Genomic DNA, 19,331 nt, shown 5'->3' on the forward strand with positions numbered 1-19,331 from the left:
TATTAAACCCGACAACTTACTCAATAAATGTGTTTGTCGCGGGAAGGTGCGGTTTACACTGGGGGCGCGATACGATGATGTCTGGACCTAAGGTTTTTCTAGCACAAGCTGACACTAGAGCAACCCTTTCTCGGCCGATGCCGGTCTCCTTAAACACTTACAAAATACTTAAAACACACACTCTACGGCATCAATGGATCTCAATTCGTCACCCTTCCTTCTGCCCCACTGCTGCAAAAAAATGTGATGACATTTTTATGATGTGCTTCAATTCATTAGCTTATGCTGAAAAAAAAGAGAAACGAATTAATTCTTTATGATATGCTGATATACAACGGAGATGGCTTTCAGCAAGTTGGAAATTCAGCAGTAGGAGTGTTGATCTTCCTACACAGCAGAATCGTGTTTTTTCCTTAGTTTGACCACCAATTTGCTTGAAATTTCATCGTGAATCTAAGTAAATATTTAAGCTGGAAAAACTTATTTTTAAAAAATAAACTAAAAATCCACTCTAAATGCCTAGTCCTAGGTTGAAATTTGAAAGGTCAGATTGAGGTAGGCGCGGAACAATCAGGCAGCAATTTCGAGAGTGCCATGCCGAGGCGCAGTTTCGAGGGTTGCTGTGTTGCCATTTACGAGATTATGGTGTGTATCCGTCTGATTGTCTGAAGGCTCATACGGCGTTTTTTTCGTGTAAGGGTGTGTAGCCTTGTGTATAGATTACGACCCCTATCCTGGGGACCCCCTCAATTTTAAGTACTATTGTAAATACTATCATAATGTGTTAGATTTCAATTATTTATGAAATAAGTATGATAAATGTGAATTTAAAATGTTTCGGAATCGGTTACTTGCCAACTCGGCATTGAGGTTTTTTTTTATTATTATTAAGAAACTATATACCGGCAAGGAGAAAAATGTGTTACGGTGGTAATATTACGACGTTACAATTGGAATAATCGCGGTGATCAGGAAACAGAGCCTGCGTCAGTAAATGAGTCTCACCCGGGTGTCATCTGCACTTCCTGGTCCACAAGAAGCAGCGGGACACTAATGGGTTCCTTTCAGATTACTTTTGTGAAGTTTGATAACACCCGAACAGGATGCCGAGCGTTAATTTCCTCAATCCAGAAACTTTTTTGGCAACACTCGACAATACCCTGAATGAGCCCTCTGCCTTTCTTCATAGGTGAAACAATATCGAGGAAGGGTGGTTCAGTAAGGCCAGATTTCTTTGATGTTTATGGTTGATCTTAACCCCCGCAGAAATGGAAAAACCATTTTATAACGGCTCGAAGAATTCTGTTGAATTTTAAAATTGTCATTTTCACTAGCACATTGTCACCAAATTGACACGGGTGCATTAGATAAGATAGATAGATAAGATAAAACTTTATTATGCTCCTTTTTACAGTATAACAAGATTATTTAAATAAGTGCGAACAAAAGAAAAGTAACATAATAAAACCACCCACTAAGGTTGGACCTTGTGTCGGGTGGTCATTCAGTCCGCATACCAATTTCTCCCGATTAAGTTTCTACATAATTTCCGGTTATGTTTGTTCCGGAAACTTTTGCCATTATTTTTTCCAAATATTTCTTAATTTGCTCATAGTGATCAAGCCCTGTGAAATTAACATACATCATACAATGACGAACGATCGATCTCTGGAGGGAAAGTAAAATTGCCGATAGAATTCCAGCAGTCACAGGCAATTAGCGATTGCCGGTAACTTGCAACTGAGTTTTCACGGATTTTCAACTTATTTAAGTTTTAGCATGCGTCGAATTCATAAGCACCCGTGACCTCCTCCCGTTGTGCTTCGACTCCTTCTGATACACCCCCATACTTCTAACCCCATAACCATAATGACTTCCTAATTTTTTTACTTTTTTTATGCACTGCCGCGAAAATAACGACTCTGGTGTGTAATTAATTATGCTCTCTCCCGTCGCGTTCGCCGTTTACGCGTTAAGCTTCGTTTATGCTTAACCCTTAGATGCCCAAGACTTCTTTTACACGCAAAGCTTCGAGTCGGGTCAAATTGACCCGTGCTTAAATACACCGGTTTTGATTGTTTTCGAAGTGTTACCTATATTGCTTTCTATGTTTTTGAAGGTAAGAAATATTTGTATTACATTTTCAACTTTTTCATAACATACTGGCACTTTCTTACCCTCTCTTCCACATTTTCCATATCGACAATGAAACTACCAGACCACGTATCTCGGTTTGCGATGTCGCTAACTTCCTGTCATACTTGATTTTTTGGCTGGAAAACTACGCAACGTCACTTCTTGAGAACTTCCACGATTTTTCTTCTTTGAGTGACGACAAATCTGTGAAAACTTCAAGGAAAGGTATCGGTTCGTTTTCTCTTACAAAAATAAAATGGGAGCAGAGATTTTTAAACACCGCAAATGAGATATTTGGTTCGATAGTTTCACCGTTGATATGTAAACCTCCTAGAGAAAATGGGGTCAATTTCACCGAAATTGGACCTCGCTCTATGTTGAAGTGAAGTGTCGCTCGGATTCCGGAGAAAAGTTTAAGAAAACGAGGCCTGATTACGTCCCTTCGATCCTCGGCTGGGTTGCGCAAGTAACCCCTGAAGCACCACTACAAATAAAACAAACAGGGCATGTACAACATGGAAGTAGAGCAAAGGAAAGGGCGCGCGTGGATGACGGCGCAGAGATACAACTATTCGTGCTTGATGGATGTCCGTGTTGCGTCTACAAAATTGAAGGCGCGATGGTGTGAGGAGTGAACTCGCAACACTCCGCTCCGTGCTGCCAATGAGATTGTCACTCAGATTTGGGAGAAAAGTTAAAAATACAAGCCTGATTACGTCTCTTCTATCTTCCACTAGGTTGCTCACGTAGCTCTTAAAATATCACATCAAATAAGACAAACGGAACAAACACAACATAGAAATAGAGCTAGGGAAAGGGCTCGCGTAGATGACGGCGCAGAGATACAACTATTCGTGCTTGATGGATGTCCGTGTTGCGTCTACATAATTGAAGGTGCGATGGCGCTATACATAGGCGTGATGAGTGAATTCGCATTTTATCCGCTGTATGCTGTCAATGACGTGTCGCTCCGATTTGGGAGAAAAGTTAAAAAACTAAGCTCAATTACGTTTCTCAAAAATTTGGCACCTGCTTGTTTCTTTTATTTTCAATTTGATGTCTGATTCTTATCTTGTAATGTAGTGTAATTGTATCGTGTAAACTTATCGTGTAATTTGTAGGCACATATCTAAAACCTGCGTTTACCAACCTTACAACTCCCCCAGAGCTGAAAATTGGGTTAATTGTGGGATCTCTGTTGTTTGGAAAATACATATAAACCCAATGCAACCAATTGGATCGGTATAGTATTTCACACAGCGTGAAGGAATGGTAAATTCTACCAATCTTTTTGTTTCAGTGTAAGATCAGATTTCCTTGTGATAGAAAATTAAAGTGGGAGAGTACAATGCAATATTCTCAATGGATTTACAACGTTTGTGCTGTAGACGGCAGAGTGGCCGTTTTGAGGGTCTTAATCCATCTTGCCCTGTCCGATCCCCGAAACAAAATTCTCGATGTGGGAAAAAAATAAAGAAGAAGAAGAAGAAAAAACAAGCAGTGAACTCCAACACAATGTGTTGATAAGGCGCGTCATTAACTCGCACATATCAACCCCTTTAGTTTTCATTTACAGAGATTTCAAAACAGGCAAACAGCACAACAAGAGAATTCACGATCCAACACTGCGAGGTCAAAGACGCACCTTGACGAGACCGTGTATTGTGAATGTAGAAAGCTATTCGATCGAATTTAAGTTTTTTGATCTGCCTCAAGCAAAATCTTATCAGATTCTTGAAGAAAAGTGCTACGGAATAATTTAAGCGAAGAAAGGAAAAATTCTGTCGAACTCCTAGAAGATAAAGTCGATTTAAAGGTATTCTGGGGCTAAAATACTCAAATCACCGGTAGTAAAAATCCCGTTATATTATTGAAAAGAAATTGACTCGATATAAATGCAATTGCATTAAAGACGTCTTGATTTTGTTATTTTAAACGTCTTTCCATGCAAAGAAGTTCAACCATGTCGTTGCTTTATTCATTCATGAATTGAAAGTAAGCAATCTAATTCGTGATATTATCGGCTCTCAGGAAATCACCCCATGTCTAAAATTGGTGGTATAAATGTTTAAGTTCTTAAAATAATCGTATTCAAGAAACTAAGGAATTAAACTATGGAGTCAATTTCTTTTTAATAATATAACGGGATTTACTACCGGTGATTTAGCTATTATAGCCCCAGAATACTTTTAAAGCGGCTTTGCGTTCCAGAATCTCGACGGAATTTTTTTTTTTTTTTTTTTTTTTTTTTTTTTTTTTTTTTTTTTTTTGGCTTAAACGATTCAAGAGACATTGTAGTTAAAAATATAACGATTTTTCGATTTGGACGTATAAAAAATGTTTAACTCGTTCAGGCACACCGTGTATTGTATGGAGTACTGCTGTTATTCGACCGTTGTCTTCAGGTCAAAATTCTTACAAAGAAGCCCCTTGCAAGAGGCGAATTTTTTGTAATTTCTCCCAGTTTTTTCAGCGTTAGGTATATAAATGAATTGCTTGTCAAATTCTGAGGTCAATTATATTTAATTGTAATTTATACTTTCTTTTTTTCCCTTTCATTTTATTTTTCGTATCGAGAAGTCGAGGTTTTGTTGATTTCTTCGGATTTCGATTACTGTAACTTCTCTTCTATTCGGCCGATTTTTATGAATGAGGTCTCTTTTTATTTGTGTTTTAACGGAGAGTAAGGAAAAAATTGCTAAATACACGCGAAACAATTTTTTTTGAAAATTGGATGAATCCTAGCGTGACGGTGAAATGGTTAATGAAGCGTGAGTAATTGGGGTACGGGTATCGGCCGCGTTGGGACCCAAGGCGGCCCAAGGCCTATTGTTCTTCGTGACGCCGACGCAGTGATCAGGAGCGTGGGGAAGAGAGGGCTGAGTGGACTCCTGTATGAGCCACGTTTAGCAAATGGTCTAATGAGTCTCGAGGCTCATCACAGATTGCACTTACCACTATCCTGCTGGCCCCGGCTATCAGAGCAAGGAGTACCAACTTTTGAAAAGCATAACAGTGGTGTGGAGATATGTGAAAGCAACGTTTTGAACAAAACGGAGTGAGTGATATTCTCATTCATGGAGTGCCGAACTGGTCAGCCATCCTCGAATCAGTTCGCTTGCTTCCGCTTATATATGCATATTTTAAATCAGCGCGTCGTACTCTTAGGCTTTTTTTAAAAAAACCAAGTAACGTAGACTCTTGGTATTCACTGCACATAAACTAGCGAGCCCCAGAATGAGAAACAACTTTAAATCATAATTATTGACGGATAAATAAACTTTTTACACGCTTTGGAAAATCTCAGAAGTTCGCGGTAGTCACTTTTCGGTAAGGAACTAAGGGACTCGGTTATTGTATCGAGCAGGGTTCGAAACGATCGCAAAGGCGGTATACTACGTATACGCGCCAAAAACAAGGAGGAAGAATGAGCGAAAGCGCGGTGTGAGAGGGGAGGGATTATGAGATTATTTAGGGATATGCCCAATGCAACCGATTGGATCGGTATTGTATTTCACACAGCGTGAAGGAATGGTAAATTCTACCAATCTTTTTTTTTTTTTTTTTTTTTTTTTTTTTTTTTTTTTTTTTTTTTTTTCAGTGTACGATCAGTTTTCCTCGTGATGGAAAATGAAAGTGGGAAAGAATAATGCAATATTTTCAATTGATTCACAACGTTCGTGCTGTAGACGGCAGAGTGGCCGTTTTGAGGGTCTTAATCCATCTTGCCCTGTCCGATCCCCGAAACAAAATTCTCGAGTGGGGGGGGGGGGGAATAAAAAAGAAGAAGAAGAAAAACAAGGCGGAAGAAGGAGCGAAAGCGCGGTGGGAAAGGGGAGGGCTCCGACAATAAAAAGCAGAAATGAAATCAGTGTCGTCGTTAACGGGACAAATTCGTGTCGGAGCGGGGCCGATTTTTATGAGATTCGGCGCGTCGCAGCGAAACAGTGCTAAATTGAGCGCGGGTCTCCTTCATTTTTCACGAGAGTTTTCTTTCTCTCCCTTCGCGCCGCGGCCCCCTCCCCCCCCCCCCCCCGCGTCCCCCGCGAGGCCCCCCGATTCGCCGTGGCTCCGATTTATCCCGTAATGGAGACAAAGTGAAGCTGTTAGTTCGGCGCTAATGTGCCATTTTTCCCGGGCGCCCGGCCCTGGCCGCCTCGGCCCCGGTCTATTCAAAATAATTGATCGCAAATCAAGCCCCGAATTCCCTGACCCATAACCGCGTATCTGCATATCAATCCCGATCGCTGTCGCGTGGTTCTTGCCTGGCAAAGTAGAATTGGATTGCGTTAAACAGAAAGGAACCAAGCCACATCAGCCATTGCCAAATTTAATAGAGCAATTTAATTTTTTACAAGAGAACGATTTTGCAGATTCTTTTGACATTTTTGAGGAATTTGCTTCGTACTACTTAGAAAATTCACTAAAATTTGCAGAAAAATCCGCACAACCGTTTTTAGGTAAAAAATTAAATTGCCCAATTCAATTTGGCAATAGCTGATGTGGCTCGGTTCCTTTCTGTTAAACTCGGTCCAATTCCCCCGCCTAGAGGTGCAACGTCGTAAGAGCAATCGAATAGTGCCAAAATTTCCTTGTATAAAATAAGAATGATCCGGAAGGCTTGTGAATGTCCTCGTTTGAATTCCTCTGAAAATTTTCCGCGAGATTTTATATGGAATTTTGTGGAAATATCAATGAAAATGCTTGATAATTCTTTTTCAAAATTAAACGTTTTATTGGGAGAAATTTGGTTGCAATCGAATGCTCATACGGCGTTCTTACTCAGAGTTAGCCGCGGGGTTCTTTATCTTACCAGCCTCATGCTGGGTCTTGCTCTTGTCTCCGCTAAAAAGTAATTCACTTAATAACCTAGGGGGCTGCGTCCTGCCGAAACGACTATTATTAAAGGACAATAACTGTGTGGAATTACCTGAGAGGTAAGCGAATGTTCTGGAGAGGTGCCGTAGGGGCCTTGAGTTAGGAGGAAATAACAATTTAGTGCTCAGAACTCAATGCTATGACAAAACCTCAAATATTTCATTATTACAACATCATAGGGTACATGGGAGTCGCTATGTACTAGACCACGCGGACCGCCGCACAGTGGATCGAGTCAATAGGAGAAGTCGGGCAAAATTTGGAAACTTTAAACGCTCATAACTCCATTTATACAAAATTTAAGGTTCTAAAAGTGGTTTCAATGGTTTTCTCGTAAAATTTACTTCAAGAGGCACTACTTGAATTTTAAAATGTGACGAAATGAACATCAAAATTTGCAGTTTTAGTCAAAAATTTCATGTCCAACCTCTCTAATTGACTCGATCCACTGTGCGCTGTTCGAGTCTATGATTAAACGGTGCGTTTCTAGCCTCCTGTTCGCCAAAAACTGTGAACCATGCGGCATGCCCCCCCCCCGGACTCCCGTACGCCCCCAACACTGTTCGACGTGTCTGAATTTGCCTTCATTTCAATTTTGGGAGAAAATGGATAATTGCTAGTATGAAAATCATACATTATGCGAAATTTGGCTTTCACTGAGAAAAACCTATAGCATATAAACCGATTAGTGGTTCATACAAATCACCACTAATAGTAGTGAAGGCAACATATAATAACAGCACATGTACCTTAGTGATGGTATGAGATACCTTAGTATGGTTCAGAGACCGAGAATCATTAGTTCATTTACAACTATTAGTGATGTTTCATGAACCACTAAATGTTAAATAAAGCCATAAAGATTTTTCTCCGTGTTATATTCATGAAATCACGCATGCACTGAAACCTCAAATTCCCAGCGCGTTTTGTGAGAGTGAGACGAAAGAAACGTTAACTTTTTCCTCTCCACGTGCAACATGTGACAGTGAAGTTCGTTAATATTTACAGCCTCAGCTCGCACCTGCTTTTACGCTATCTTCGGCTTTTCTCACGCGGCGGCGCTAATGTGCTCACGCCCCGTGATGAGTTCTCGGGAAATGTGAGCGGGCGGTATGATGTCACATCTAACGATCCCTCTAAAATTCCTCAACCTCAGCGTTTAATCTAACCACAATCGCCGAGTTTTACGGCGAAACTTGGCAAGCTCGGCTGGAAAATGTGAGAGTCGCCGTCAAACATGATTAGGCTAAATGTCACTCGACGTCGGAACGGGCGGTATCGTGATCGGATCTTCCTCGCGGGGAGGCATCAGTTGCGCCATCGAAAGCTCCATTAGGAGCGCCCGATTAATTGACAGGATTTCGATTATTTGCCTGTTTCCAAAGAAAGCCATCAATCGACTTATCGATTCAATCTTAATCACATGAGAATACCTGGCGGTGTGGTACCGCACTGACAGGGATATGCCGTTTAGTCGGATTTGAATTCGCAGTTAAAAAGGCAATACTGCCGCACACAGAGAAAAAAACTTCGTGCGTGGGAGCCGAAGTTTAGGTCATATGGATCTCTGAAGTTTTCGGATTGAGCACCCGAACACTTAAGGTCCAGCTGCTGAGGTTTGGATCACACATCTGAATTCAGTTCTTACATCTAAAGTACTTCGGTTTTCACATCCGAAAAACTTCGGTTCTCTTATCCGAAAAACTTCGGTTTTCACAGCTGAAGTACTTCAGATGTAAGAACTGAAGTTTCAGATGTGTGATCCGAACCTCGACAGCTACACGTAAAGTGTTCAGATGCTCAATCTGAAAACTTCAGAGATCCTTATGACCTAAACTTTGGGTCCCACCCACAACGTTTTTTTCTCCGTGCACTAAGGAAAAATGCCGTAAGAGCCTTCACGCGTTGCCAAATCTTATTTGATAAAACACGAATTTTCTGGTAGCTCATACAAATTTTTCTATTAATTTTGCAGATAATTTTGTTCGCAATTTCACCTATAAAGATTCTGAAAATTCAAAGGAAAAATATTCATAATTTTTCTCGAAAATAAACATTTTATCGAGGGAAATTTGGCAATTCTTGTGTGTTCATGCGATGTTAATCCTTAGCACGGCAGAACAGTGCAAACGACCAGGAGCCGGAGTGAATGACTTCAGCCAATAGTGAAATTCACCACACTCGAGGGAACTAAAAACGAAAGAGAAGAGTGCCGGTGGATGATAGGACCTCCTAGCCGCAAAGGGTGAATTGGATTGCATTTTGCAAAAAGGAACCACTAGCATTGCAATGATGCTAAGATTGTGCATCTTCATCTTTTGCAATAAAATTGCGGAAATCGTGAAAAACTATGAAATTTAGATGGTAATTTTTGTCTTAAATTTACAGTTTTTAGCAAGTAAAATAGAAACTATTAATGGATAATCGGGTTTTTCCTCCAAGACAAAAGAAGTTGCACAATCTTAGCAACATTGCAATGCTAGTGGTTCCTTTTTGCAAACTGCAATCCAAATATGTGTACGAGTTCATTTAACTCCGACTCGATGCACTGAATTTTACATATATGAACTAGCGGTAGTAGTGAAAGCCCAGATTTTTAACAATGTGGGCTATTTGAAAATTGGATTGCATTGCATTGCAAAAGGAATAGTAAATTCTGCCAATCTTCAAGTCAATTCTGCTGGAAGAATGGTTACCTGTACCAGTTTATAGTAATTGACTTTCTTCTGGCAGAGTTGACTCTGAATTGACGCTGTGTGAAGTACAGCGTGAAGGAATGGTAAATTCTACCAATCTTTTTTTCAGTGTAAATACCAGAAATGGTTGCTCCTCATTGCAAAATGTAGTGACATATTGCAATGAGGAGCTACCATTTCCGGCTCATTTTTAAAAACAGTGTGGAGGTTTTATAGATATACTTAAAATGGTAGTTTCTAATTATTAAAAAAAACAATGAAATATTTAATCATCCTTGGGAAGAGATCATCAGCTTTGTGCTCATCGCTTAGGGGGTCGTCCGAGTAAAATTTCAAGTATCACTGTTTCAAGCAAGAGCGTTGAACGCCCCTTTTCCAATGATGGTATTAACGACGTAAACCAACAGCCACGTATCTTGCTTGCGGTGTTTGAAAATCTCCGCCTCTATAGTATTTTTTTAAAGGAGAACAAAGTGACATCATGCCCTGAAGTTTTTGCAGAATTTTCTTCGCACAGGGAAGAAAAATTACGGCAGTATTAAGGAATTGCCGTTGAGTGGTTTTCCGTTTCAAAAATGAAAAATGACAGGAAGTCTGCGACGTCGCAAACCGAGATACGTGGTTGCGAACTTACACAGTGGCGTGGCGTGCTTTGCGATAGATCGATTGGTCGACCATTTAAACCAATGGAAAAGGATCGATAAACTGGGTGTTCGCAGCGAACACCTTAATAATCGATTCTTTACCATGGGTTAAATTGGCGTGACAATCGATATATCGCAAAGCACGCCACACCACCGGACTTAGACCGTCGACATGCTTCGTACCTGCGTCGTATTTATTTTCTAATTTTTCCCTCTGGCAACAAGTATTGGTCGAAGTGGTCGACCTACACTGCAGAGGAGAAAAAAAATGTTCATCCACCGCGCGGTTGAAAAATCCAGAAGGGAAGTTTCGGCGATGGAAACTCCGTCGGCGAAATAAGCACCGTCATCGCATTGTTCGCGGAGCCACGGCGAGATAATGATTGCCGGAAGGACGAAAGAATAAGAATTTCAAAGTATTATGCACTTCCAACCCGACTCTCCTTGGCAGCATTATGTATAACACTGATTGTCGCCGTGATTCATAGCGAGACGGCTTGTCACGGTGGCGTGGCGTGCTTTGCGATAGATCGATTGATCTGCCATTCAAACACGTGGAAAAAGATCGATGAACAGGGTGTTCGCAGCGAACACTTTAAGAATCGATTCTTTGTCATATCTTCAAATGGGAAAATATCGAGAATCGATCATTCACGTCTCGCCGCTGGCTTGTCGGGGGCCTCGTTAAAAAAATCTGGCAGGTGATGAAATCGAAGCGGCAAGTTTTGCATGAGCTCAGCGACTCGGCGATTGTTATTGCACCGGGACCGGATTAAGCACATCAAACTTTTATCATCACTCAATCTCAACTTCCGCCACCGTTGTGGTTGCCGCCTGATACGGAAATTCCATCCGCGGAAAAATATGAAGCTTTCGTATACGCTCGTGCTTCCGAACAGTGCATCGAGAACCTTTTTGAAATCGTACGTCCATTGAAATGAACCACACTGAAAAAAAAATCTCGTTGTATTTTCTAAGAAAATGGTAAAATTACCAAGAATTCAGGGTTCTATTTGATCCCAGTTTTTTCTTGGTAAAATTACCATTTATGGAATTGGTAATTTTACCGAGAAATCTTGGTAAAATCATTGCACTTTCTCTGTAATTGTACTGGACCTTGGTAAAAACGCCAATATTTTTTATCGACTGTGGTAGAATTACCGAGATAAAATGGCGAAGTTACCGGGAATCGATTACCAATAAAAGTGGTATTCTTACCTGGAAAAACAGTAGAAATACCGGTTTTTAGGTAAACTTACCACCTGTCTTGGTATAATTACCTATAATTGGTAAAAAAAAAGTGAGATGGCAAAGGTACCAACGGACCTTGGTAAAAACGCCGAGAATTTTTTTTCAGTGCAATAGGCAAAGTAAGAATGGGTCAGTTGCGCTGGTCACAGAATCGTGTATTGATGCTTGATTCTTGTAGATTAGCTAAAAATAATGAGATCCGTTCAAATAGCAACTGTCCACGTCCATTATTAAACTAGATATCGTCACCTTCCGCGGCCAAAGTATCACAAGCGCCATACGACGTTTAAAAATATCCGCTGTCATTTGTCCCTCGCCTCCCCCCCAACTCCTTCTTCAACAACGATTTCAAGTGTAAAGTTGGTAATCACCCCCGAATTTAACCGAAAAAGAGGCTGCTAAAATATGATAGGATATTTTGCAATGGATCGCTCACTCAAAGTAACCAGTGCAATAATTGTAATCTTCCGTCACATTCTTACGGCGCAATGATACAACTATTTGAACTCTCCGGAATGCGTGAGGTATCACGCCGCATTTGAAGGCGTTTTCAAAACAGCCAAGTTCCGATACCCGGATTATCCGGATATTTATTATTATTGAATAGTTCATATTCTTTTGTTTTGTTCCGTGCCACTTGTTTATATTTAATCCTCGTATAAAAACTATCCATTTGCTAAATACAATTTTAGCTGGAGCACACTTCAGCTATGCATTCACCACTGCAAAAATGTCAAAGGAAATTGACAAGCCCAGCGTGTATGGAGGCTATTTCAATTGTGATCTTCCGTCACATTTCTAAGGCGCAATGATACAACTATTTGAACTCTCCGGAATGCGTGAGGTATCACGCCGCATTTGAAGGCATTTTCAAGACAGCCAAGTTCCAATACCCGGATTATCGTTTTGCAAAGTTCTTATTATTATGTTTTATTTCCTATCATTTGTTTGTTTTCAATCCTCCTATGAAAACTACTCATTTGCTGAATACACTTCCAGCTGGAGCGCATTTTAGCTACACATTTACGACTACTAAAATGTCAAAGGAAATCGACAAGACTAGCATGTATGAAGGCTATTTCGATTGTAATCTGCCGTCGCATTTCTAAGGTGCAATGATACAACTATTTGAACTCTCCGGAATGCGTGAGTTTTCACGCCGCATTTGAAGGCGTTTTCAAAACATCCAAGTTTTGATATCAGGTTTGTAGTTTCGCAAGAAATTGGAGCACACAACCAATAGAATGACTGATTTTACGACCTAATGCAACTCAATAAATTTGTGTTTTATTTGATTGAAGCGTCAGAAAACAGTTCGGTCAGAAATTTAAATCAACCCACGGTCCATTATATAATTCATATTCTTTTGTTTTGTTCCGTACCACTTGTTTATTTTAAATCCTCGTATAGAAACCACCCATTTACTAAATACAATTTTAGCTGGAGCGCACTTCAGCTATGCATTCACCACTGCAAAAATGTCAAAGGAAATCGACAAGCCCAGCGTGTATGGAGGCTATTTCAATTGAGGACACCGCACCAAGAACCGCGTTTTGAGTAAAACGCATTTAAAGTTTTGTTTTTGATGTACTGCGCAGACTTTTCTATGCAGGTACCCTGTTTTGTGTTTTTGGGTGATCTAACCCTTCTATTGAAGGATGCCGGGTAGATTTTGCGATACATTTTGGGTTTATACTCTCATATATTTAATTTAAAAAAGCGGTTTATAGGCCATTATTACGCCCAATAGTCATTTTGGTGGCAATATGAAGTATAAATCATTTTAATCACGCATGATTAACGCAAAATGAAAGAATATCGAGAGTGAGCAAAGGAAGGGGTAACTAGCACCTAATAGGCCCGTTTATAGGTCGTTCTTGCACCCATCGATCCAGAGGCCTGACTTAACTCGAAAAAAAAAGGTTTTTCGACCTCGAGCCGTTACCTACCTATATTCTTTCGCTACCACAGCATAGTCCAGGGTACGTAGAATCCGAAAAGCATATGTGCGTAATAACGACCTATACGCCTATAGTTTGTTCTTGGAGCGGTGTCCTCAATTGTAGGCATTTTTGCTGTGGGATGCGCGTATGTACAATGTGTGAGTCCAATTAGTGAATTAGTGGTTAGAGATATAGGTACTACACATTGTTGCTGACAATATATCATCAAAGTTTAGGGAAAATAACTCCACTAATATTGGATTAAGGATATCGGCATGTAGACAGATTATATTGTATTGGCATCGAAAAATCACTAAAATTAAGACATGCATGACTACTGCAAGTAACTGAATAGTTACAGTCTTTCTCCCCAAATTTAATTGAGTTTGACTGACAAATAAGTTTAAGAGCGTTACCTGTACCAGTCTCTCAAATGGCTTCAAGCAAAGCACATTCTTTTGCCTGAACTGAACAATTCTTTCCTCTGTCTTGCCCTGAAACCCATTATAGTTTATACTAACTCTGATTCTAGTTTTTGGTTATTTCTGGCTTTGATTTCCTCTTAGAACGACAGTGTGAAACCAGCACAATTTTATCACCATGATACCTATACAATCAAAGTCTAACAGATTCAAAATAAAAATATACTTTTTAAACTATTTAAAAATAAAACGATCTATGCAAGCTAGTCGTTAAATTTACGGTTTAGTAAGACATTCCAAAATCCCACTTAGAATTTCTATGATCGTCCTTTGAAAAATTATCTCTAAAATCGATTTTTGAATTTGATTGAATTTTAGTCAAGTTAGGTTAGGTTACATACGCACATACATACACCCTTACACCCTTACATACATACATACATACATACATACAGTATTTTCATGAAATTCCTCTCTTTTTCAAACAAATTAATCTCCAAATTGTATGTATTATTTCCTTGTCCTAACTTTTAATTTTGTACCACCTTTCTGTGACCCCTACTTTTTAAATTTGTAAATTCTGCACCATATTTTGATCTCTCCTCTAAGGTGTTAATGGCTAAATTGTTAAAAGCACCAAATAAACGTATCTACCAACCATCCATACATACATACATACATAAGAGTCGCTCTCACAGCACTCTCTGACGCTCTGCGACGCCTAACCGCCACAAAACTCGGTCCTGCTACCACAGGTCATCAGGGATTTGGCACTCCCTCATCTCATCCATAACCCCCTGTCGCCAACCTTTCACCGACCGGGCGTCCCTTAGTCTCCTCCCAGGAGGAACCCAATCAAGCATATTTTTCTTGGATGATTCTTAAATTTTAGTTTAAGAGCAAAATAATCCGGATAAACTTTGCAACACCGCCGTGAGCGTCTTCTTTGTTACTCGCGGTTTCATTCGGTGTTTTTATTTAGATAAGTTTCCGAAATAACTTTTCTTTCGCGCAACTTTTGGGGTTTCTTCGTTTCCGCTTTTTTTCAACTTCCGTCACCGCTTTAGAGCTTTCGGAATATACTCGGGATTAATGTAACTTTAATATTGTGCGAAGACATGCTCGGAATCATATTCCTTTCGTCCTTACCTCGGTTTTTGACATCACCTCCTCCCTCCCCTTGCCCCCTCCCTTCGCCACCACCCCCGGCTCCCACAAGTTCTCTCCTCCAACTTCATTCCCCGGTATCTAACGCTTCCTGCCTTGGATGTGTCGGTTTAGAGGGCGCAAATTTTACATCATTCTTTATCTTTCCTGTGTGTCTTCTATAAACGTCCCTCTGTTTTATTCTCCCATTTTTCATCGGAACTGAAGGCTTCGCAGCTCGGTCTTCTAAACAGCGTTATACGGTAGAGCTATTTCTATGCTTTGACATAACACGGTAATGATGCACTTAAAGGTGATCGCTGGTCCATACCAAACTTCAGATAGGTAAAGCACAAAAACATAGCCCGAATATACGAATATAGAGGGAGAGAATTAAAACATGGGTAAACAAGGCTAAAACATTAAAAACACTAAAAGGCAGGACGTTTCGGGCTGTTACCAGCTCATTTTCAGCTGCAAAAAAACACACAAAAAAAACAACAAAACAACACAAAAAACTCAATGAAACAACAACTCAATTTTTATTTGTTTTTTTGCAGCATGAAAATGAGCTGGTAACAGCTCGAAACTTCCTGCCTTTTAGTGTTTTCAATGTTTTAGCCTTGTTTACCCATGTTTTAATTATCTCCTTCTGTATCGAAACTTTAGATATGTCTCTTTTGCTCGACTCTATTTACTTTAATTTACTGAAGATTTCAGTCGAGATAAGGGATTTCAACAAGATCTACTTAAACACAGCAAAACATATACTTCAAAGGAAATTTCAAGCAGAATGAAGAGACTGCAAATCCGAAAAACCAAACAGTTTCCGAAACCAAAAGGAGGTGAGGATACTTTGTCAGTTGCGCTAGTCATAAAATCGTGGTTTGATGATACTAGATTATATCGATGGCCAAAGTGCGAAACCACATAACTCCTTTTGCAACGTTTCAGACTTCTTGTCATACTTTATTATTTCATTGGAAAACTAGTCTTGCCATTGTTTCGTCGATTTTCTCACATGCCACATCTGAAACTATGAGGTTTTTAAAAAACGATATCAGAATCAAAGGAACTAATCGTAATCGCGTAACTGTCAAACCAACAGCAAACTTTGATTGAATAATTTGTTTTCAACAAGGTGTAAATTATGAGCTGCAAATACTCCTCGTGTGAAAACACTATCGGCTCGGATGCTTGTTTTGAAGATTGATGTCGGGACAAAAAACCGTTGACTAGGATCCGCACTCATGTTAATTATGCAAAAAACACGGACTCGCCGTCTACCGCACCGGTTTCACTTGCCGTGTGAATGTCGCATGGTATCGTTACCTTGCGACAAAAGGACGTAACTACACTAGGAAAAAAAATTCGGTCATGTGAATGGAACATCCGGTGTTCCATATCGTCCCGAATATTCGGTTTGTCAAACTGATCTTTCGGTTTGTTAAACTGAACTTTTGATTTGTCAAACTAAACTTATTGTTTGTCAAACTGAACTGGATCCGCACTCATGTCAAAAATACAAAAAACACAGACTCGCCATCCACCGCACCGGTTTCACTTGCCGTGTGAATGTCGCATCGTATCGTTACCCTGCGACAAAAGGACGTAACTACACTCGGAAAAAAATTCGGTCATGTGAATGGAACGTCCGGTGTTCCATATCGTCCCGAATATTCGGTTTGTCAAACTGATCTTTCGGTTTGTCAAACTGATCTTTCGGTTTGTCAAACTGAACTTTCTGTTTGTCAAACTCGTTTGTCAAACTGAACTTTCTGTTTTTGCTCCCTTATCATACCTCCCATACCTTTCTGTTCGGCGCTCCCTTACCATAGAAGTTTCTTGGAAAAGCACGAGTTATTATAGGTACAAAGTCAAAAACCATTATAAAAGTGGACAAGATTGGGGATTGAAATCAACCTACATTCTAGGTGAAGAACATGAGCTAGTTTTCACACACATTTTCTGAACTGAACTTTCTGTTTGTCAAACTGCTTTGTCAAACTGAACTTTCTGTATGTCAAACCAGTTTGTCAAACTGGTTTTTAAAACTGAACTTTCGGTTCGTCAAACTGAACTTTCGGTTTGTCGAACTGAACTTTTGGTTTTTAAAACTGAACTTTCGGTTGGTGTGACCGAACTTTCGGCAAATATTACCAAACTTATTTTAAAGGAGCACGGGCCTCACAAAACGTTATCTTGATGAAAAATTTCCTATCATGGTGAAACTGAAAAAATGTCCGCTGCATTACCAGACCACAAATCATCTTTTCAGATTCGGTGCGTAGTAAGAAGCTGCCACGCACCGTGCAACAACCCCTTTGAAGAGTTTTCCTCGTTTAGGAACGGGGCGAGGGTTGTGGTGGGAGGGTGGCTAATTGACTCGACACAAATCACCTTCCCCATGACTCGAAAATTAATTGATAAATCATCGGCTGAGTGGGCAAAATTCTATCATCCATCATCATAAAACGCCTGTTTTTGCCGCTCAGCGCCTCACATCTGTCCTGCGGCATCCGGGCAGATACCATCTGGACCGATTGACCCTTCAACGGGGCTCCCTTACCATAGAAGTTTCTTGGAAGCGCACGAGTTATTATAGGTACCAAGTCAAAAACCATTATAAAAGTGGACAAAATTGGGCATTGAAATCAACCTACATTCTAGGTAAAGAACATGAGCTCGTTCTCACACACATTTTCTGGAGAGAAACTCATTGTCAGTTGGAGGCCGTTTAAACATTCATAATACGCCATTTTGCCATCTTTTTTTTTCTATTTTCTTGCTCCCTTCGGGGGTAGAGGAAGAATCGTTATCGTCAAAAGAAAAAGAGAATATAGAAATAAATAATTAAAATTTCATCATTTTTGAGGCGCCTGAAGTCAAAATAACGATACTTGAAAAAATATCCAAGATGTGTTAAAATCTGGAAAAAAAAAATTATTATACTCTATGCTGCTCTGAATTCTTACATTTTACAAGTCGACTGTAATTTTGAACTCTATATCAGTTATGAAACCTCGAGCTTTTACTGGACACTTCTTTGACCAACAAAAAATTTAATCAATTCTTTCCCCTCTCTTTCTCATTCAATTGTCTGGAGAAAATATATAGATTTCTATTTTGAAGCTGAATCTCATCCGTATTGGCAAAATTTTCCAAGACACTGATGTTAGCCCCATACGGAACTTCTTTCCAATTATCCTTGGTGTACCGTGGCCTTACAAAATTAGTCGAAATTCCTTCCACATTCAAACGTTCTTGCCCGAAGCGCTAACTTTTACGCTCATTTACCCTTCCGTGCCTCTTTGAAGTGCTCATCGCACACATAAGTAAATCAGACGGAAAGTGCGTTCCACCACTTGTCTGGCGCTGACACGAAGAGAGGCTTGTAAGCGAGGGGTCGCGCCTCCCTCTTCAGCACATTTTTCTCGCATTTTTTTTACGTCGGCTGGTAAAACGCAAGGCAGCAGGTGCAACGTTATGATGATTCACCCCTCATTAATCCAATTTGAGCCCGGATTTCCGCTTTTACAAATCATTACGATGCGCCTCCCAGTAACAAGCTCGTTGAGATGTCTTCTCCCATCCTTTCAACGTCTTCTCTTATTTTTTATTTGCTTTCCACCCTTTTTTACAAGAGGAAACTTGCAGTCGGATTGCCGGCAGCTTTTTTTGAACTTTCTGAAAACAAGATTTATTGGACAGCGTTTATCAAAACAGAGTTCGATGAAAGACCACAATATTCCGGAATCCTCCGTTTGTATAGGACAATCAGCAACGGACATTTCGTCTTCAAAATAAGCTCGAAAACAACAAAACATTCTCTTTGAAACCAATTCAATGTGACTCAAATTTTTCTAGAAACAATTAATATTTTTTCTCAACTTTAGATGAGGGGTATTGATTATGAAAATTTGCGAAAAGTAAGTGAGAGTTTCTTGTTATCGCTGAGTATGTGATGTAAATAAAAAATTACATTGTGACACTTTTATCTGCAAGTATATTGAAATTTGATGTTTTTTACATATTTATGCATTTTCCTTGAAGCTAATTCCCTCCCTCCCACTAAATGAAGAAAAATCCTTGCGCGAGCTTTTTACTTAAAATGTGTTATATTTATTTCAAGATAAATTATTAAACAACCTCCTTGCGAAAACTATTGTATGACCTTGCAAAATTCATAAATTGTTTAGGTTTCACATAGAGTAC

At 39.8% G+C, this 19,331-nt stretch overlaps 1 long non-coding RNA gene across 1 annotated transcript in view; it reads left to right on the forward strand.

Moving 5' to 3' along the window:
• The window catches only part of LOC140225027 (uncharacterized), a 69,541-nt gene that overhangs the window by 13,321 nt on the left and 36,889 nt on the right, over positions 1-19,331 (forward strand). The window lies entirely within an intron of this gene.

This window comes from Bemisia tabaci, chromosome 7, assembly GCF_918797505.1.
Source record: "Bemisia tabaci chromosome 7, PGI_BMITA_v3".
Taxonomy (NCBI): Eukaryota; Metazoa; Arthropoda; class Insecta; order Hemiptera; family Aleyrodidae; genus Bemisia; species Bemisia tabaci.